Genomic DNA, 16,787 nt, shown 5'->3' with positions numbered 1-16,787 from the left:
CCTTCTTGTGACCGTACATTCTCGTAGCCACCGCTGCCAGCAGGCATTTACGGTGGCTACACTACCGCCCATTAAAATTGCTACACCAAGAAGGAATACAGATGATAACCGGGTATTCATTGGACAAATATACTAGAACTAACATGCGGTTACATTTTCACGCAATTTGGGTGCATAGATCCTGAGAAATCAGTACCCAGAACAACCACTTCTGGCCGTAATAACGGCCTTGATACGACTGGGCATTGACTCAAACAGAGCTTGGATGGCGTATACAGGTACAGCTGTCCATGCAGCTTCAGCACAATACCGCAGTTCATCAAGAGTAGTGACTGGCGTATTGTGACGAGCCAGTTGCTCGGCCACCATTGACCAGACGGTTTCTGTTGGTGAGAGATCTGGAGAATGTGCTGGCCAGGGCAGCAGTTGAACATTTTCCATATCCAGAAAGGTCCGTACAGGACCTGCAACATGCGGTCGTGCATTATCCTGCTGAAATGTAGGGTTTCGCAGGGATCGAATGAAGATTAGAGCCACGGGTCGTAACACATCTGAAACGTAACGTCCACTCTTCAAAGTGCCTTCAGTGCGAACAAGAGCTGACCGAGACGTGTAACCAATGGTACTCCATACCATCACGCAGGGTGATACGCCAGTATGGCGATGACGAATATACGCTTCCAATGTGCGTTCACCGCAATGTCGCCAAACACGGATGCGACCATCATGATGCTGTAAACAGAACCTGGATTCATCCGAAAAACTGACTTTTGCCATTCGTGCACCCAGGTTCGTCGTTGGGTACACCATCGCAGGCGCTCCTGTCTGTGATGCAGCGTCAAGGGTAACCGTAGCCATGCTCTCCGAGCTGATAGTCCATGCTGCTGCAAACGTCGTTGAACTGTTCGTGCTGATGGTTGTTGTCTTGGAAACGTCCCCATCTGTTGACTCATGGATTGAGACGTGGCTGCACGATCCGTTATAGCCATGAGGATAAGATGACTGTCATCTCGACTGCTAGTGATACGAGGCCGTTGGGATCCAGCACGACGTATCGTATTACCCTCCTGAACCCACCGATTCCATATTCTGCTAACAGTCATTGGATCTCGACCAACGCGAGCAGCAATGACGCGATATCATAAACCGCAGTCACGATAGGCTACTATCCAACCTTCAACCATGTCGAAAACGTGGTGGTACGCATTTCTCCTCCTTAGACAAGGCATAACAACAACGTTTCACCAAGCAACGCCGGTCAACTGCTGTGTATGTATGAGAAATCGGTTGGATACTCTCTTCATGTCAGCAGGTTGTAGGTGTCGCCACCGGCGCCAACCTTGTGTGAATGCTCTGAAAAGTTAATCATTTGCGTATCACAGCATATACTTCCTGTCGGTTAAATTTGCGTCCGTAGCACGTCGTGTTCGTGGTGTAGCAATTTTAATGGCCGGTAGTGTATATTCATGCCAAGTCTTTGTGCAATGTCGCTGGAGGAACACGCAGCTTCTGATAGTCCTTTTACACGACCTCGTTTAAACTGAGTGAGGTAATGATAATGGTATCTTTGTCATCAGCTTACCAAGTCCAATCTCAAATGGAATTAACGCTCACGACCGTTACAATGTGTACTTAAAGCAAACCAGATTTGCATACTTACGATAGCGCTACTAGCGCCACTCTAATGTGATTGGCACGAAATTTGAATAGACATTCCTTTCAGATGTCAAAACATGCCACAACATAATTTTTATTGAGGTTGCGAGTTTCTCCCGTCAGTGTATGTAAAAACGACATTATCCCTCGGCAATGAAGTGAACTACTCCCGCTCTTCAAAACTAACACTTGTCTATTCTCACCCATACAATAATGACAATACAATACTAATGGTCAGATCCAAAGCATTTAAATCATTAGAACACAAACTGAATGTACAGAAAGTTAGTCATCCGCTTAAAAGGTTGCTCGTTTTTGATTGCTGTAGGTGTGTGGTGTGTATGTGTCAGTCAGTTGTGTGGAATCACTGTGGTGTGATGGCTCGCTGTAGGTACGAGGCAGAACGGCAGAGAGAAACTGTCGTGTCTGGATGCGTCCTTAACCTATACCAACGCACTGACCAACACATCTACAAGGAATGTGCTACCACTCGCAGCAAGGTAACATGCCGTAAGAATACTGCCGTAAATACATCGTAATTGAAGGGTTCAGAGAGGCACACTATGTTATGTCAGTTTCAGATATCATAAGGTGGCTTGCGCGCAGAGACTTCAATTTCCACTCCGAAATTGTCCTGATTTTCTTTTACTGCTTGCTATGTGTACAGATTGATTAAAGACTGGGGTAGGTTACAACCCAGCCTTCCTCCCGTCCCCATCACTCATGTCTTCGTCTAGTTTGTGTAAAAATAGTAAATAACGTTTCTCTCCCAGTGTTTTATCTCTGCTATTTTGAAAGCTAACTAAAAGCCTGCAGAAGACGTAGACGTAGGTTTGTCTTTCTTCAGTGTGTTTTCTAATGTAATTTGAAGGGTCAGTATGAGCTCTAGTCTTCCTACATTACTCCAGATACCAAAGTTATATTCCTTTACGTCGTCATCCATAAATAATTCTTGTCAGTATTTTGCAAACATATTTCGTTAAACTGATGGTCCGTAATATTAAAACCTGTCAGCAACTGCCTTGTTTGAAATTGGGGTTATTGCATTCATGTTGAGCAATGATGGTTTATCGCCTGCTTCATGTATCTTATATACCATGTGGATTACTTGTTTCAAAGCTGTATCTCCTGAGGACTCCAGTAATTCAGAGGGAATAACGTCTCCTACACGAACATTTTTCGGTTTAGTATTCTTCCAGTGTCATGCCAAATTCTTTTCACAGAAACATATGTCCCATATCAATACAGATTGTCAATCTTTCTGTCCCGACGGAGGTTCGAGTCCTCCCTCCGGCATGTGTGTGTGTGTGTGTGTTAGTGCTTAGGATGATTTAGGTTATATAGTGTGCACGCTTAGGGACTGATGACCTTAGCAGTTAAGTCCCATAAGGTTTCACACACATTTGAACATTTTTTTTCTTTCTGCCCATATGTAACACAACCAGTGTTTACACTCTGTGGTATCACACATTGATACCAGCCCACGGGAATGACACAGCGGTAAACAGCGGTCTCGCATGATACGCAGCCCCAATGGTCACACCTGCTAGGCCATACCTCCACCAGCTTCGTACCGTAAGCACCCTCTGCCACTGCAATATAGGATTTCTGGTGGCAGACACTCAACACATCTGCATTAGGAATCTCTTGACACAGACACCATCGCTCGTGCTTATTTCAGGGAACTACATCGTTGCTGACACAGTGATACATGGACTCTATTTCTTGCTGCAACATTTGTAATGAGGCTTCGTTCTCTTGGAGAAATACAAGTAAATCTTCTGTTTGCTGTGTTAATTTGTTCCCTTGTGCCCCTGGCCAACTTCCCTGCGACAGCAGTTGCCACACCATTCTCTAGCCCACCTCTCCTTACCACTGTTGAGAAAGCTGCACACAATAAGTTGAAGTACTTAACATGGGTGCAAGAGATCTAGAGAGACAGAGGGCATGCTGATGGTGATGTCATATTTTCTCAATCCCCCTTTGTGCATGAAGTAGGGCTTATGAACATAGTTACGCACACACAACTGTTTTCTTTCTAGGAATGTTTGCTTCTCATATACAGTACCGACTCTTGCCACTGAATATCCATCATATTCATCACAAGACCTATGTCTCATGATGTGAACTTCCTCTATGCCACTTAAATAGCTAACTTATCCCCTGTGACCTCGTCATGTCATCTCATATCTGAAGAACCAGTATCAGAAATCCAAACTCAGCTGTTGTTAGTCTTAGACACATATATTATATGACCTTACCATGTGAAGATTGAAGTTATAAGAGAGTAAATCCTTTTCCTTCACTAGTTCAGTATATGAAAAATAAATTATATAATGCCTGCGTCAGTTATGGTTAATCCCGTATAAGTCACATGGAAACTTTTCAAGATCTGGTAGGAAAGAAGTATAAATAACTAATATCTGCAGGACGTACTTATCTATAAGGAATCAACCTCGCTACTTACATCCAGAAAATACTAGTGGCACATGTACACATGACAGTGAAACTCATAGTGTTTCTGTACGACGGGATACCATGTCACTACGAATATGGCCTGAAGATGTTGACAGTGTTTGAAACAGATAATACAGAAATAATAGGCAGCGAAACAGACTGAGAATAAAGCGTTGTTCTTCAAAAATCTACGTCTGATGTCCTTTGGATAGGTCATTATGGTCATTGTGTCTCAAGGGAAATCGTTTTCTTGCTTCACTATTTTATTTTTGCAACTACCATTTTATTTCTTCTTCGTACGTCCACATTTAAATTGGATAATGGTGGGACATCAGCTGGTATAATTTTTATTAAAACTGAAACTCATCCAGCTGTACTTAAGATTTCATATTTATTTGGCTACTAGTTTCGACGTTGCGTCAAAGCAATCTTCAGGCCCATATATTTTGATGATATCAGTTGTGTGTGGCTGAGAACGAGAAGTCCCCTGTGAGACCAATACATGCTCCACATGGAGCCTGAAGATGGCGTTGACGCAACGTCGAAACCAGTAACCCAATAAATATGAAATCTTAAGTTCAGCTGGAGGAGTTTCATTTTTAACAAAAATTTTATTTCTTTGTCGAGATATTACGTAATTTGCATCGCTTTGGCATTATGAAGCTAACCTTGTTCATTCCATCACAGTAAAAAATTGTAAGCATACAGCATCATACATTTTAAACATTTTTGTAGAAGAAGCACGATGTGATGGCGTTGTTACTAACGGCTCAGTACAACCATGATAGTGACGGCTCAAAATGGCTCTGAGCACTATGGGACTCAACGTCTGAGGTCATCAGTCCCCTACAACTCAGAACTACTTAAACCTAACTAACCTAAGAACATCACACACATCCATGCCCGAGGCAGGATTCGACCCTGCGACCGTAGCGGTCGCGCGGTTCCAGACTGTAGCGCCTAGAACCGCTCGGCCACACTCGTTAATAAAATAGCCTAAGCATGAAAACGACTGCTCTCAAGAAAGTCACAGAGGCTGTATACCCATATATACAGAAGGCTGTTAAGCAAATATGTTCCTATTTTCATGTATCTGCATACCTCTTGTTATACCTGAAGAACGCATGCGTAGTAACCTCCATACAGGCTGACATCGACTGCAATAATATATACTATCTGACGGATACCAGTACGATTCTACTCATAGTATGCGAAATAACTCTGTTCTAGCAGCAGTGTCCCGTAGGTGTCTGGAGCAGCGAAGCGTTCCTAATGACTGAAAAAATCGAGGGTCCACCCAGTTTTCAAGAATAATTGTCGAAAACACGCACAAAACTATAGGCCTACACCTCTGACGTCGGCCGCTTGTAGAATTTTGCAACAATTTTCATTCTCGCGTATTATGACCTTTCTGGAGACTGAAAATGTCCTCTGTACCTATCGACATGAGTTCCGGAAACAACGATGGCGTGAATCCCAGGTCGCTCATTTGATCCACGTGACCCAGAAAGCAACAGATGCCAGTGCAAAAGTAGACGCCGCATTCCTTGACTTCCGGAAGGCGTTCGGTACACTTCTGCACTGACGTCTATCGAACAAAATAGGAGGGAAAGGAATATCAGACCGACAGTGTTACTGGATTCGAGAGTCTTTAGGAAACAGAACACAGAAAGTTATTCTCAACGGAGAGGAAACCTGAGACGTAGAAGTAACTTGGAGCATACCGTGAAGGAGTGTTATAGCAGCATAACTTTTCACAACATATGTATAAATTACTATCTAACTGTTAACTATTTAGGAGTATTAACAACGAACACACAAAAATAATTACGGGTACAGAAGATGCCTTACTGATAGTCACTGAATGAATCCTCAAGAACTGTAATCCCTCAATATAGGATGTTAAGTATGAAACCTTAGTTCGACAAAGACTTGAATAGTGCTCTGAAAGTTGGGATTCGTATCAGATAGGACTGGTGCAGCAAATACAGGAAAGCAGCATGTTTCCTTAAAGGTTGATTTAGTGCTCGCGAAAGCATCACGGAGATGCTGAGTCAACACCAGTGACAGACGTTGCAAGAGAGGTATTCTGCATCACGCTGTGGTTCGTTGATAAGTTCCAAGAGAGTATGTTCCGAGGAGAGTTAACCAAAATATTTATTCAGACTACGTATGCGTCCCGGAAAAACATGATACGATCAAAGAGATTCGCTGGTGCGCACAGAGACGGTTATCAGCAGTCGTTTTCCACCCGAACCATTCTCGATGGGAGCAGGAAAAGGCAGAAATGACGCTATTACATAAAGTACTCTCCGCTACCCACCTTAAGTCGGCTTGGGGAGCATACGAAGGCGGATTGATAAGTCCTGTAAATTTCCATGAAGGAATAGAATATTTTTGTTGCGCCTCCGTAGTTGTTAGCTAAGGATCGTATGAAGAATTTCAACCATGTACACCATACAGCCGGCCTGTGTGGCCGAGTGGTTCTAGGCGCTTCAGTCTGGAACCGCGTGACCGCCACGGTCGCAGGTTCGAATCCTGCCTCGGGCATGGATGTGTGCGATGTCCTTAGGTTACTTAGGTTTAAGTAGTTTTAAGTTCTAGGGTACTGATGACCTCAGATGTTAAATCCCATAGTGCTCAGAGCCATTTGAACCATTACACCATACCGTTCATTGTTGACAGTCGTCAGAATTTGTCAGTGTGTCGACTGCGATTGAAAATCGACAAAACCGAGTTTCGAGCTGCTACTAAACATTTTCATTTGAAGGGTTGGACTGCCGCAAATACCAAAACAGAACTTGATGAAATGATAATTAAATCAAGACCCTAAGCTGTCGACTGGCGTTGATATACATCAACGGGGACAGTTGAAAATGTGTGCCCCGACCGGGACTCGAACCCGTGATCTCCTGCTTACATTGCAGACGCTCTATATATCTTAGCTCCCGAGGGCACAGACGATAGTGCGACTGCAGTGATTTATCGCTTGCACGCTCCCCGTGAGACTCACATTCCCAGCTTAATGTCCACACACTACATTCGTTGTGCCCCTCCCTATTACACTCATTTTTCGCGGCAGCCAATCTTACCGAGTCTCTTAAGAGTTCGGGCAATGCGTTTGCATCCAGCACAGAAGATGGAGGTCAGTGGGTGGTTCGCCTTGACTATATATGAAGATGGTATCTGTTCTTTCGGACATATAAGAAGGGCAAATGGACGGACATGCCCGAAAGGATAGATACCATCTTCGTATATAGTTAAGGCTAATCGACCATTCTCCTTCTTCTTCTGTGCCGGATGCACACGCATTGCCCGAACTCTTACGGGACGATAAGATTATCTACCGCGAGTAATGAGTGTAATGGGCAGGGGTACTACAATGTAGTGTGTGGACATTAAGTAGGAGATGTGGGTCTCACGGGGAGCGTGCAAGGGATAAATCCCTGCAGTCGCACTATCATCTGTGCCCTCGCTGGCTCAGATGGATAAAGCGTCTGCCATGTAAGCAGTATATTCCGGGTTCGAGTACCGGTCGGGGCACACATTTTCAACTGTCCCCGTTTATGTATATCAAAGCCAGTCGACAGCTTAGGGTCTTGATTTAGTTTTCATTTCATTCTAAGAGGGCTACATGGTCACCGATAGTATCTGTTCTTTCGGACATGTCTGGAAGAACAGATACGGTCTTCCTATTTGAACTGGATGAAGTTGGCGCGGGCTCTGCACCATAATTAGAGACCATTCACCTTTCGATTAAAAGATTCAAACTAGGTCGTAGAAGCACCGAAGTCAAGCTCACTCCGACCCTCCAATTGAGGTTACCACAAAGAAAACAGTTGACAAAATCCATGATTTGATAATGTAAGACTGCCGAATAAAAATTCGTGAGGTTGCAGAGGCAGTAGACATCTCAACTCAGCGAATGCATAATACCCTACGTGGGGAATTGTCTGTGGAGAAGCTGCGTGCGAGGCGAGTCATTCGATTGCTCACAGTCGATTAAAAGTACATCCGGAGCTACGTGTCAGCACAATTGTTGGTGATGTTTAAAAGCAGTCCGCAAGTCTTTTGTGCGCCAATACATGACTGTTGATGAAAACGTGAACCATCACTACACACCAGATTCAAAACGGCAGTCAAAACCATGGACATATGGTAATAAAAGTGCACCAACGAGGCCAAATACCATTTTGTCAGCTGGTAAGGCGACTGCTGCCGGTATTTTTTTCCCCTAATATATTATGTTCCACTGTTGTATCGTTTGAAACTTGCTTTGGCTGAAAAGAGACCAAGGTTTGCCCACAAAAAAGTGCTCTTTCACAAGGATAATGCACTAGCCGACACATCAGCGATAACAATAGCGAAAGTGCATTAACTGAGCTTTAATTGGTTCCTCATCCACCCCATTCACCAGACTAAGCCCCAAGTGACTTTCTCCTGTTCCGTAACTTGAAACTGTGTTTGGCCGGTAAGAAATTTTCATCAAATGAGGGAGTGATAGTTTCGGTTAACGCGTATTTTGCAGAGTCTGACAGAAGTTATTTTTACGATGGAATGAAAAAGCTCGAGGATGGCTGGAACACGTGTATATCCCTCCAAGGAGACTATTTCGAGTAGTAAGGTAAGCTGTTTACGAATCCAATGTTATTCTTGTTTTCTTATCAGACTTATCAAACCACTCTCGTAAATGTAGATGTACATGTAACATTTTTTTTTTTTTTTTTTTTTTTTTTTTTTTTTTTTTTTTTTTTTTTTTTTTTTTTTACCAGGCGAGTGCTCTCGTATCAAATGACTACTTCAGGAAAGCAGAGTTTCCAGATGTTGGAAATGTTCACGCAGGGCGCTGATGATGAAATGGCCGTGCTGCTGTGAGGGGAGCAGCAGCTGCGTACAGGAACAAATCGCTGCAATCTCAAGTTGCATCTCCACTGGCAGACGCGACAAATTGCGCAGCGTGCTGCTATATGAGCGGCGCCTCTCTGCGAAATGAAATGGGGATAACCGGCTGCTCAAACTGCCCCCTGTCTCCAGTAATGCAACGTCTACAAACGATGAGCCTAAGGTTTATCACCGCGGAAGCTACAAGAGAGGGAACCCGAGGACGTAAGCAAAAAACTGAACAGGTTTACGTACCATAGCGCTGTTTGGTGCGTAGCGACAGTACCATGCTAGGATAATAATATCTACATCTACATAAGACACGGCAAGCTATCGTACGGTGCAAGGCGGAGGATACCTTGTATCACTACTAGCTCCTGTTCCACTCCGTAGTAGAAAGATGGAAAAAAAGACTATCTATATGCCTCCGTGTTTCTCGAACCTTACCTTCGTGGTACTTGCGTGCAATATATGTAGGCGGCAGTCCAATCGTTCGGCAGTCAGTTTCAAACGCAGTTCTCCAAGTTTTCTCAATATTTTTTTTCTCGAAAAGAATGTCGCCTTCCCTCCAGGGATTCCCGTTTGAGTTCCTCAAGCATCTCCGTAACACATACGTGCTGTTCGAACCTACCGGTAATAAATCTAGCAGCCCGCCTCTGAATTTCTTCGCTGTCTTCCTTCAGTTCGATAGTGTACGGATCCTACAGTCACTCGACTTTGACATCGTACAGTACACAGTAGCATCACCAGCAAACATTTGCAGACTGCTGTCCACTCTGTCAGCCAAATCATTTATGTATGTAGAGAACAATAACGGTTCTACCACACTTCCCTGGGGCATTCCGCCCGCATCTCGTGGTCGTGCGGTAGCGTTCTCGCTTCCCACGCCTGGGTTCCCGGGTTCGATTCCCGGCGGGGTCAGGGATTTTCTCTGCCTCGTGATGGCTGGGTGTTGTGTGCTGTCCTTAGGTTAGTTAGGTTTAAGTAGTTCTAAGTTCTAGGGGACTTATGACCACAGCAGTTGAGTCCCATAGTGCTCAGAGCCCTTTGAACCATTTGGGGCATTCCTGACGACACGCTTGTCGCTGGCGAACATTCGCGGTCGAGGACAATACACCGGGTTCTGTAACTTAAGAAGTCTTCGAGCCACTCACATACCTGTGAACGTATTGCATATGTTCGTACCTTCGTTAAAAGCCAGCATGGAGCACCGTGTCAAATGCCTTCCGGGTAACTAAAAATGTGGAATCAGACTGTTGCTCATCATTCATATTTCGCAGTATGTCTTGTTAGAAAAGGGCAAGCTGATATGCTTTCTAAAACAATGCTGATTTGTGAGAATAAGATTCTCAATGTCAAAAAAGTTTACTATATTCGAACTGAGAATATGTTCAAGTATTTTGCTGCAAACCGAAATTAGGGATATTGGTCAGCACATTTGCGGGTCCCTTCTTCTGCCCTTCTTATATGCTGGAGTCACCCGTGCTTTTATCCAGTCGCTTGGGACTCTGTGCTGGGCAAGAGATTCATGATAAATGCTATTGGCGCCAGTGCCGTAGTGTACTCTTTGTAAAACCGAATTGGGATTGCAACTGAACCCGGGGATTAATTTGCTTTCAAATCATTGTTGTTTCTATACACCAGGGATGCTTATTACTACTTCGTCCATACGGGATTCTATCCTATGGTGAGATGACGGTATGTTTGCACGATTTTCCTGTGTTAATTATTTCTTGAAAGCGAAATTTAAAATTTCGGCTTATGTTCTGCTATCTTAAACTCCCATAACAGACTGTTCAACAACGGACAAAATGGAAGCCGTAGATCAGTATAGCGTTTTTACGTAAGACCTACCTAGGCAGCCTAAAAAATCTTCCCAGGAATTTTGTCAAGTGAATATTCATATACGACTCACCTAGAACTCCCATAAACTCACCTAACTGTAACTCACTCACATCGTGCATCGTTGTAAGTCGCTCGTACGCATCCTCTCCCACTTGTCAATTCTCACTCATTCACTCATCCCAATTCATTGTCATTATCTCTTTGTGTCTCTCTCTCATTGTCCGCCGTGGCATAGTCACAATCTTCGTCATTCTGCCCTAGTACTATACTCCCCTCTCACTGCCACTTCTTACCTCTTGCTCTTACTGCTACTATGCCATTTATTCCTTCCTATTGTTGCTGTCTCTTCTCATTGTCATCATCTCTTTCTTCCTCGTTGCCATTGTTTTATAGTGTGTCTTACATTATCACTTGTTCTCACCACTTCCACTTTCTCTCTCGCCGCCCCCCCCCCCCCCCCCCCCCCGCCGACACTGCCTGCCTCACACTCTTCCTTAGCACAAATCTGTCTCCATCACCAACGTTCCACTGGCACCACTGTCTCCCTCTCTTTTTCTTACACTTCCATTGTCTCCTTCGCTCTTTCTATAACAGAACTATTGTCCACTATCTTGTAGTGTTTATTGAGTTTCCGCTTCTTTCGCACTGCTGTGGTTTTCTACTATCTCAGCATAAAAGAATAAGAATTTGTGGGTAATTTTTAAGGGTGCTGAGGATGAGAGATTAAGGCATCTGGTACTTCACTGTTTATCTGGATTCTTTTACATGAACAGGAACATGTTCGCCTATTTTATGTTCTAACAGGAACATAAAATAGGCCCTGGTTCCCTTCTTTCCCATGTTGCACCGGGGCATGTAATGCGAAAGGAATTGTATTGGTCACTAAAATTTAGATAGTTTACCTCAGACTAGCACTGAAAGGCCTGAGTCGAAACAAGGCCCCTGGAGTAGACAACATTCCATTAGAACTACTGACGGCCTTGGAAGAGCCAGTCCGGACAAAACTCTACCATCTGGTGAGCAAGATGTATGAGACAGGCGAAATACCCTCGGACTTCAAGAAGAAAATAATAATTCCAGTCCCAAAGAAGGCAGGTGTTGACAGATGTGAAAATTACCGAACTATCAGTTTAATAAGTCACAGCTACAAAATACTAACGCGAATTCTTTACAGACGAATGGAAAAACTAGTAGAAGCCGACCTTGGGGAAGATCAGTTTGGATTTCGCAGAAATATTGGAACATGTGAGCAATACTGACCTTACGACTTACCTTAGAAGGAAGATTAAGGAAAGGCAAACCTACGTTTCTAGCATTTGTAGACTTAGAGAATGCTTTTGACAATGTTCACTGGAACACCCTCTTTGAAATTCTAAAGGTGGCAGGGGTAAAATACAGGGAGCGAAAGGCTATTTACAATTTGTACAGAAACCAGATGGCAGTTATAAGAGTCGAGGGACATGAAAGGGAAGCAGTGGTTGGGAATGGAGTTAGACAGGGTTGTAGCCTCTCCCCGATGTTATTCAATCTGTATATTGAGCAAGCAGTAAAGGAAACAAAAGAGAAGTTCGGAGTAGGTATTAACATCCATGGAGAAGAAATAAAAACTTTGATGTTCGCCGATGACATTGTAATTCTGTCAGAGACAACAAAGGAAGAGCAGTTGAACGGAATGGACAGTGTCTTGAAAGGAGTATATAAGATGAGCATCAACGAAAGCAGAACGAGGATATTGGAATGTAGTCGAATCAAATCGCGTGATGCTGAGGGAATTAGATTAGGAAATGAGACACTTAGAGTAGTAAAGGAGTTTTGCTATTTGCGGAGCAAAATAACTGATGATGGTCGAAGTATAGAGGATATAAAATGTAGACTGGCAATGGCAAGGAAAGCGTTTCTGAAGAAGAGAAATTTGTTAACATCCAGTATTGATTTAAGTGTCAAGAAGTCGTTTCTGGAAGTATTTGTATGGAGTGTAGCCATGTATGGAAGTGAAACATGGACGATAAATAATTTGAACAAGAAGAGAATAGAAGCTTTCGAAAAGTGGTGCTACAGAAGAATGCTGAAGTTTAGATTGGTAGGTCACATAACTAATGAGGAGGTATTGAGTAGTATTGGGGAGAAGAGGAGTTTGTGCCACAACTTGACAAGAAGAAGGGACCGGTTGGTAGAACATGTTCTGAGGCATCAAGGGATCACAAATTTAGCATTGGAGGGCAGCGTGGAGGGTAAAAATCGTAGAGGGAGACCAAGAGATTACACTAAGCAGATTCAGAAGGATGTAGGTTGCAGTAAGTACTGGGAGATGAAGAAGTTAGCACAGGATAGAGTAGCATGGAGAGCTACATCAACCCAATCTCAGGACTGAAGACCACAACAACAACAAACTCAGACCGGGCGTGCCCATAAATTTTACATGTGCATCACTGCTACAACAACACGGGGTTCCCAAAACCCTCCCTACCATAACGGGAACGCCCTACAGGATATTTATTTTTGCTTTCACTTTATTAAGTTCATTTTCGCCACACATCAGATTTTACTTGAGTATTCTGTACACAAATAAGCTAACTATGAACCTCTGTATCTCGGAAATACACACATGAATAAAAGTTTTGCATCACCTCGGTTCGGAGAGTTCCGGAACCTGTACAGGAAATTGGAATAGAGATCAACATAAACATTATTTCCTCCCTTTTTATTGCTCATGAAATCCACACATTGCATTTTTACCACCAAACAGCGAAACCTTCATAAATGGTGGTCGAGATTGCTGTACACACCAGTACCACTAATACCCAGTAGCACATCTCTCACATTGTTGCATGCCTGCGTTCGTCGTGGCGTACTATCCACAAGTTCATCAAGGCACTGTTGGTCCAGACTGTCCCACTCTTCAACGGCGTAGATCCCTCAGAGTAGTCGTCCGTAAACAGCCCTTTTCAATCTAGCCCAGGCATGCACGATTGAGATTCAGGCCTGGAGAACGTGCTGGCCACTCTAGTCGAGCGATGTCGTTATCCTGAAGGAAATCATTCACAAAATGTGCCCGATGGGGGCGCGAAGTTTCGTCCATGAAGAAGAATGCCTCGGCAATATGCTGCCGATATGGTTGCACTATCGATCAGAGGATGGTAGTAACGTATCGTACAGCTGTTACAGCGCCTCCCATGACCACCAGCGGCGTACGTCGGCCCCACATAATGCCACCCCTAAACAGCAGGGAACCTCTACCTTGATGTATTCGATGGACAGTGTTTCTGATCCATTCAGCCTGACAGGGTTGCCTCCAAACACGTCTCCTACGCTTGTCCAGTTGAAGGCATAGGCGACACTCATCGGTGAAGAAAACGCGATTCCAATCCTGAGCGATCCATTCCGTGTCTTGCTGGAACCAGTTGTACCGCGGTACATGGTGTCGTGGTTGCAAAGACTGACCTCACCATGGACGTCGGGAGTGAAGTTGCGCATCATGCAGCCTATTGCGAATTGTTTGAGTGGCTGCACGAAAAGCATTATTCAACATGGTGGTGCTGCTGTCAGGGATCCTCCGAGCCATAATCCGTAAGTGACGGTCATCTATTGCAGTAGTAGCCCTTGGGTGGCTTGATCGAGGCATGTCATCGACAGTTTCTGCCTCTCTGTATCTCCTCCATATCGGAACAACTTCGTTTTGTTTCAGTCCGACACTCCTGGACACTTCCCTTGGTGGGGAGGTCTTCCTGGAACAAAGTAATAATGGGGACCCTATGGAACCACGGTATTGTTGAACTGCATACACCACGAGGCTTGCACCTCTTTCCTGGTGGAATGACTGAAACCGATAGGCTGTCGGACCTCCTCTGTCTAATAGGCCCTACTCATGCATGGTTGTTTACGTCTTTGGGCGAGTTTAGTGACATCTCTGAACAGTCAAAGGTACTGTGTCTGTGATACAATTTCCACAGTCAACGTCCATCTTCAGCAGTTCTGGGAAATGGGGTAATGCAAAATATTTTAGATAAAGACATGTAGAAAATTTTCATGGTTGTTCGAGATCGGGATCTTAGTAATACATCGTAAAAATTACAGACATTATTTGTGCGTAGCCGTCTCAGATCCACGGTTGAGGTTTGGTATCCAGAAACCAAGTTTTTGAGGAGTTTCTCGATAATAGGGAAAGATTAATGAAAGCGATGAGATGGATTTTCTAGGTGAATCCCCGGACAATATACCGTTAAAATCTGAGCAATTTGCTGCTATTATTTAGATTTCACCTCATACCGAGCTGTTCTAGGAGCTACAGTCCGGAACCGCGCGACCGCTACGGTCCCAGGTTCGAATCCTGCCTCGGGCATGGATGTTTTTGATGTACTTAGGTTAGTTAGGTTTATGTAGTTCTACGTTATAGGGGACTGATGACCTCAGGTGTTAAGTCCCATAGTGCTCAGAGCCATTTGAACCATTTGAACCATATTTTGTAAGATAGTAACACAATGACGATTCTTCTGTTGGATATTCAAATGGTTCCTAGTCCAAGAGCTGTCTTTGCAAAACACTTAATCCTACCTTTAAACACCAGTAGGCCTATACCGAAAGGCATGAGCACCCAAATATTCCATTCCAACGTCCCTCGTTTTGCAAAATGTTGGGTACACATGCTGTGGCATGCGCAAAGTTTTTTGATTTTATTAATTTGAATCCGTAATATGATCTGGAATATTTCAAAGTAAGCGCCAATGTTCTGAGACTTTAACCAGTAAGGTCATCTATTAGTAGCGTAAGAAACTGTTTGCACCAATTTTGTAATTTCCTTCTCATTACATTATTGTTTTCGGGTAATAGTATTTGTGCCATTAATTATTTTAAAAGGTGAAGTAGAGAGATAAGTGAAATGTATGTCAAAAGGAAACTGATTATGTAAAACATTTAATGTCCTTCTACGAGAAACTGCACTAGTTGGACAGAGACTTACTTTATCGTATCAACTTACAGAGTAATTCCCTGTGCCAGACTTCGTTGTGGAAATGACGTGTGCTCTGTGTGCAGCTGTGAACATCCTGTGACGACCGATGACATACACTCCTGGAAATTGAAATAAGAACACCGTGAATTCATTGTCCCAGGAAGGGGAAACTTTATTGACACATTCCTGGGGTCAGATACATCACATGATCACACTGACAGAACCACAGGCACATAGACACAGGCAACAGAGCATGCACAATGTCGGCAGTAGTACAGTGTATATCCATCTTTCGCAGCAATGCAGGCTGCTATTCTCCCATGGAGAATAGCAGCTGGATGTAGTCCTGTGGAACGGCTTGCCATGCCATTTCCACCTGGCGCCTCAGTTGGACCAGCGTTCGTGCCGGACGTGCAGACCGCGTGAGACGACGCTTCATCCAGTCCCAAACATGCTCAATTGGGGACAGATCCGGAGATCTTGCTGGCCAGGGTAGTTGACTTACACCTTCTAGAGCACGTTGGGTGGCACGGGATACATGCGGACGTGCATTGTCCTGTTGGAACAGCAAGTTCCCTTGACGGTCTAGGAATGGTAGAACGATGGGTTCGATGACGGTTTGGATGTACCGTGCACTATTCAGTGTCCCCTCGACGATCACCAGTGGTGTACGGCCAGTGTAGGAGATCGCTCCCCACACCATGATGCCGGGTGTTGGCCCTGTGTGCCTCGGTCGTATGCAGTCCTGATTGTGGCGCTCACCTGCACGGCGCCAAACACGCATACGACCATCATTGGCACCAAGGCAGAAGCGACTCTCATCGCTGAAGACGACACGTCTCCATTCGTCCCTCTATTCACGCCTGTCGCGACACCACTGGAGGCGGGCTGCACGATGTTGGGGCGTGAGTGGAAGACGGCCTAACGGTGTGCGGGACCGTAGCCCAGCTTCATGGAGACGGTTGCGAATGGTCCTCGCCGATACCCCAGGAGCAACAGT

This window comes from Schistocerca nitens, chromosome 1 (genome assembly GCF_023898315.1).
Source record: "Schistocerca nitens isolate TAMUIC-IGC-003100 chromosome 1, iqSchNite1.1, whole genome shotgun sequence".
NCBI lineage: Eukaryota > Metazoa > Arthropoda > Insecta > Orthoptera > Acrididae > Schistocerca > Schistocerca nitens.
Note: the sequence above shows the minus strand (reverse complement) of the source record.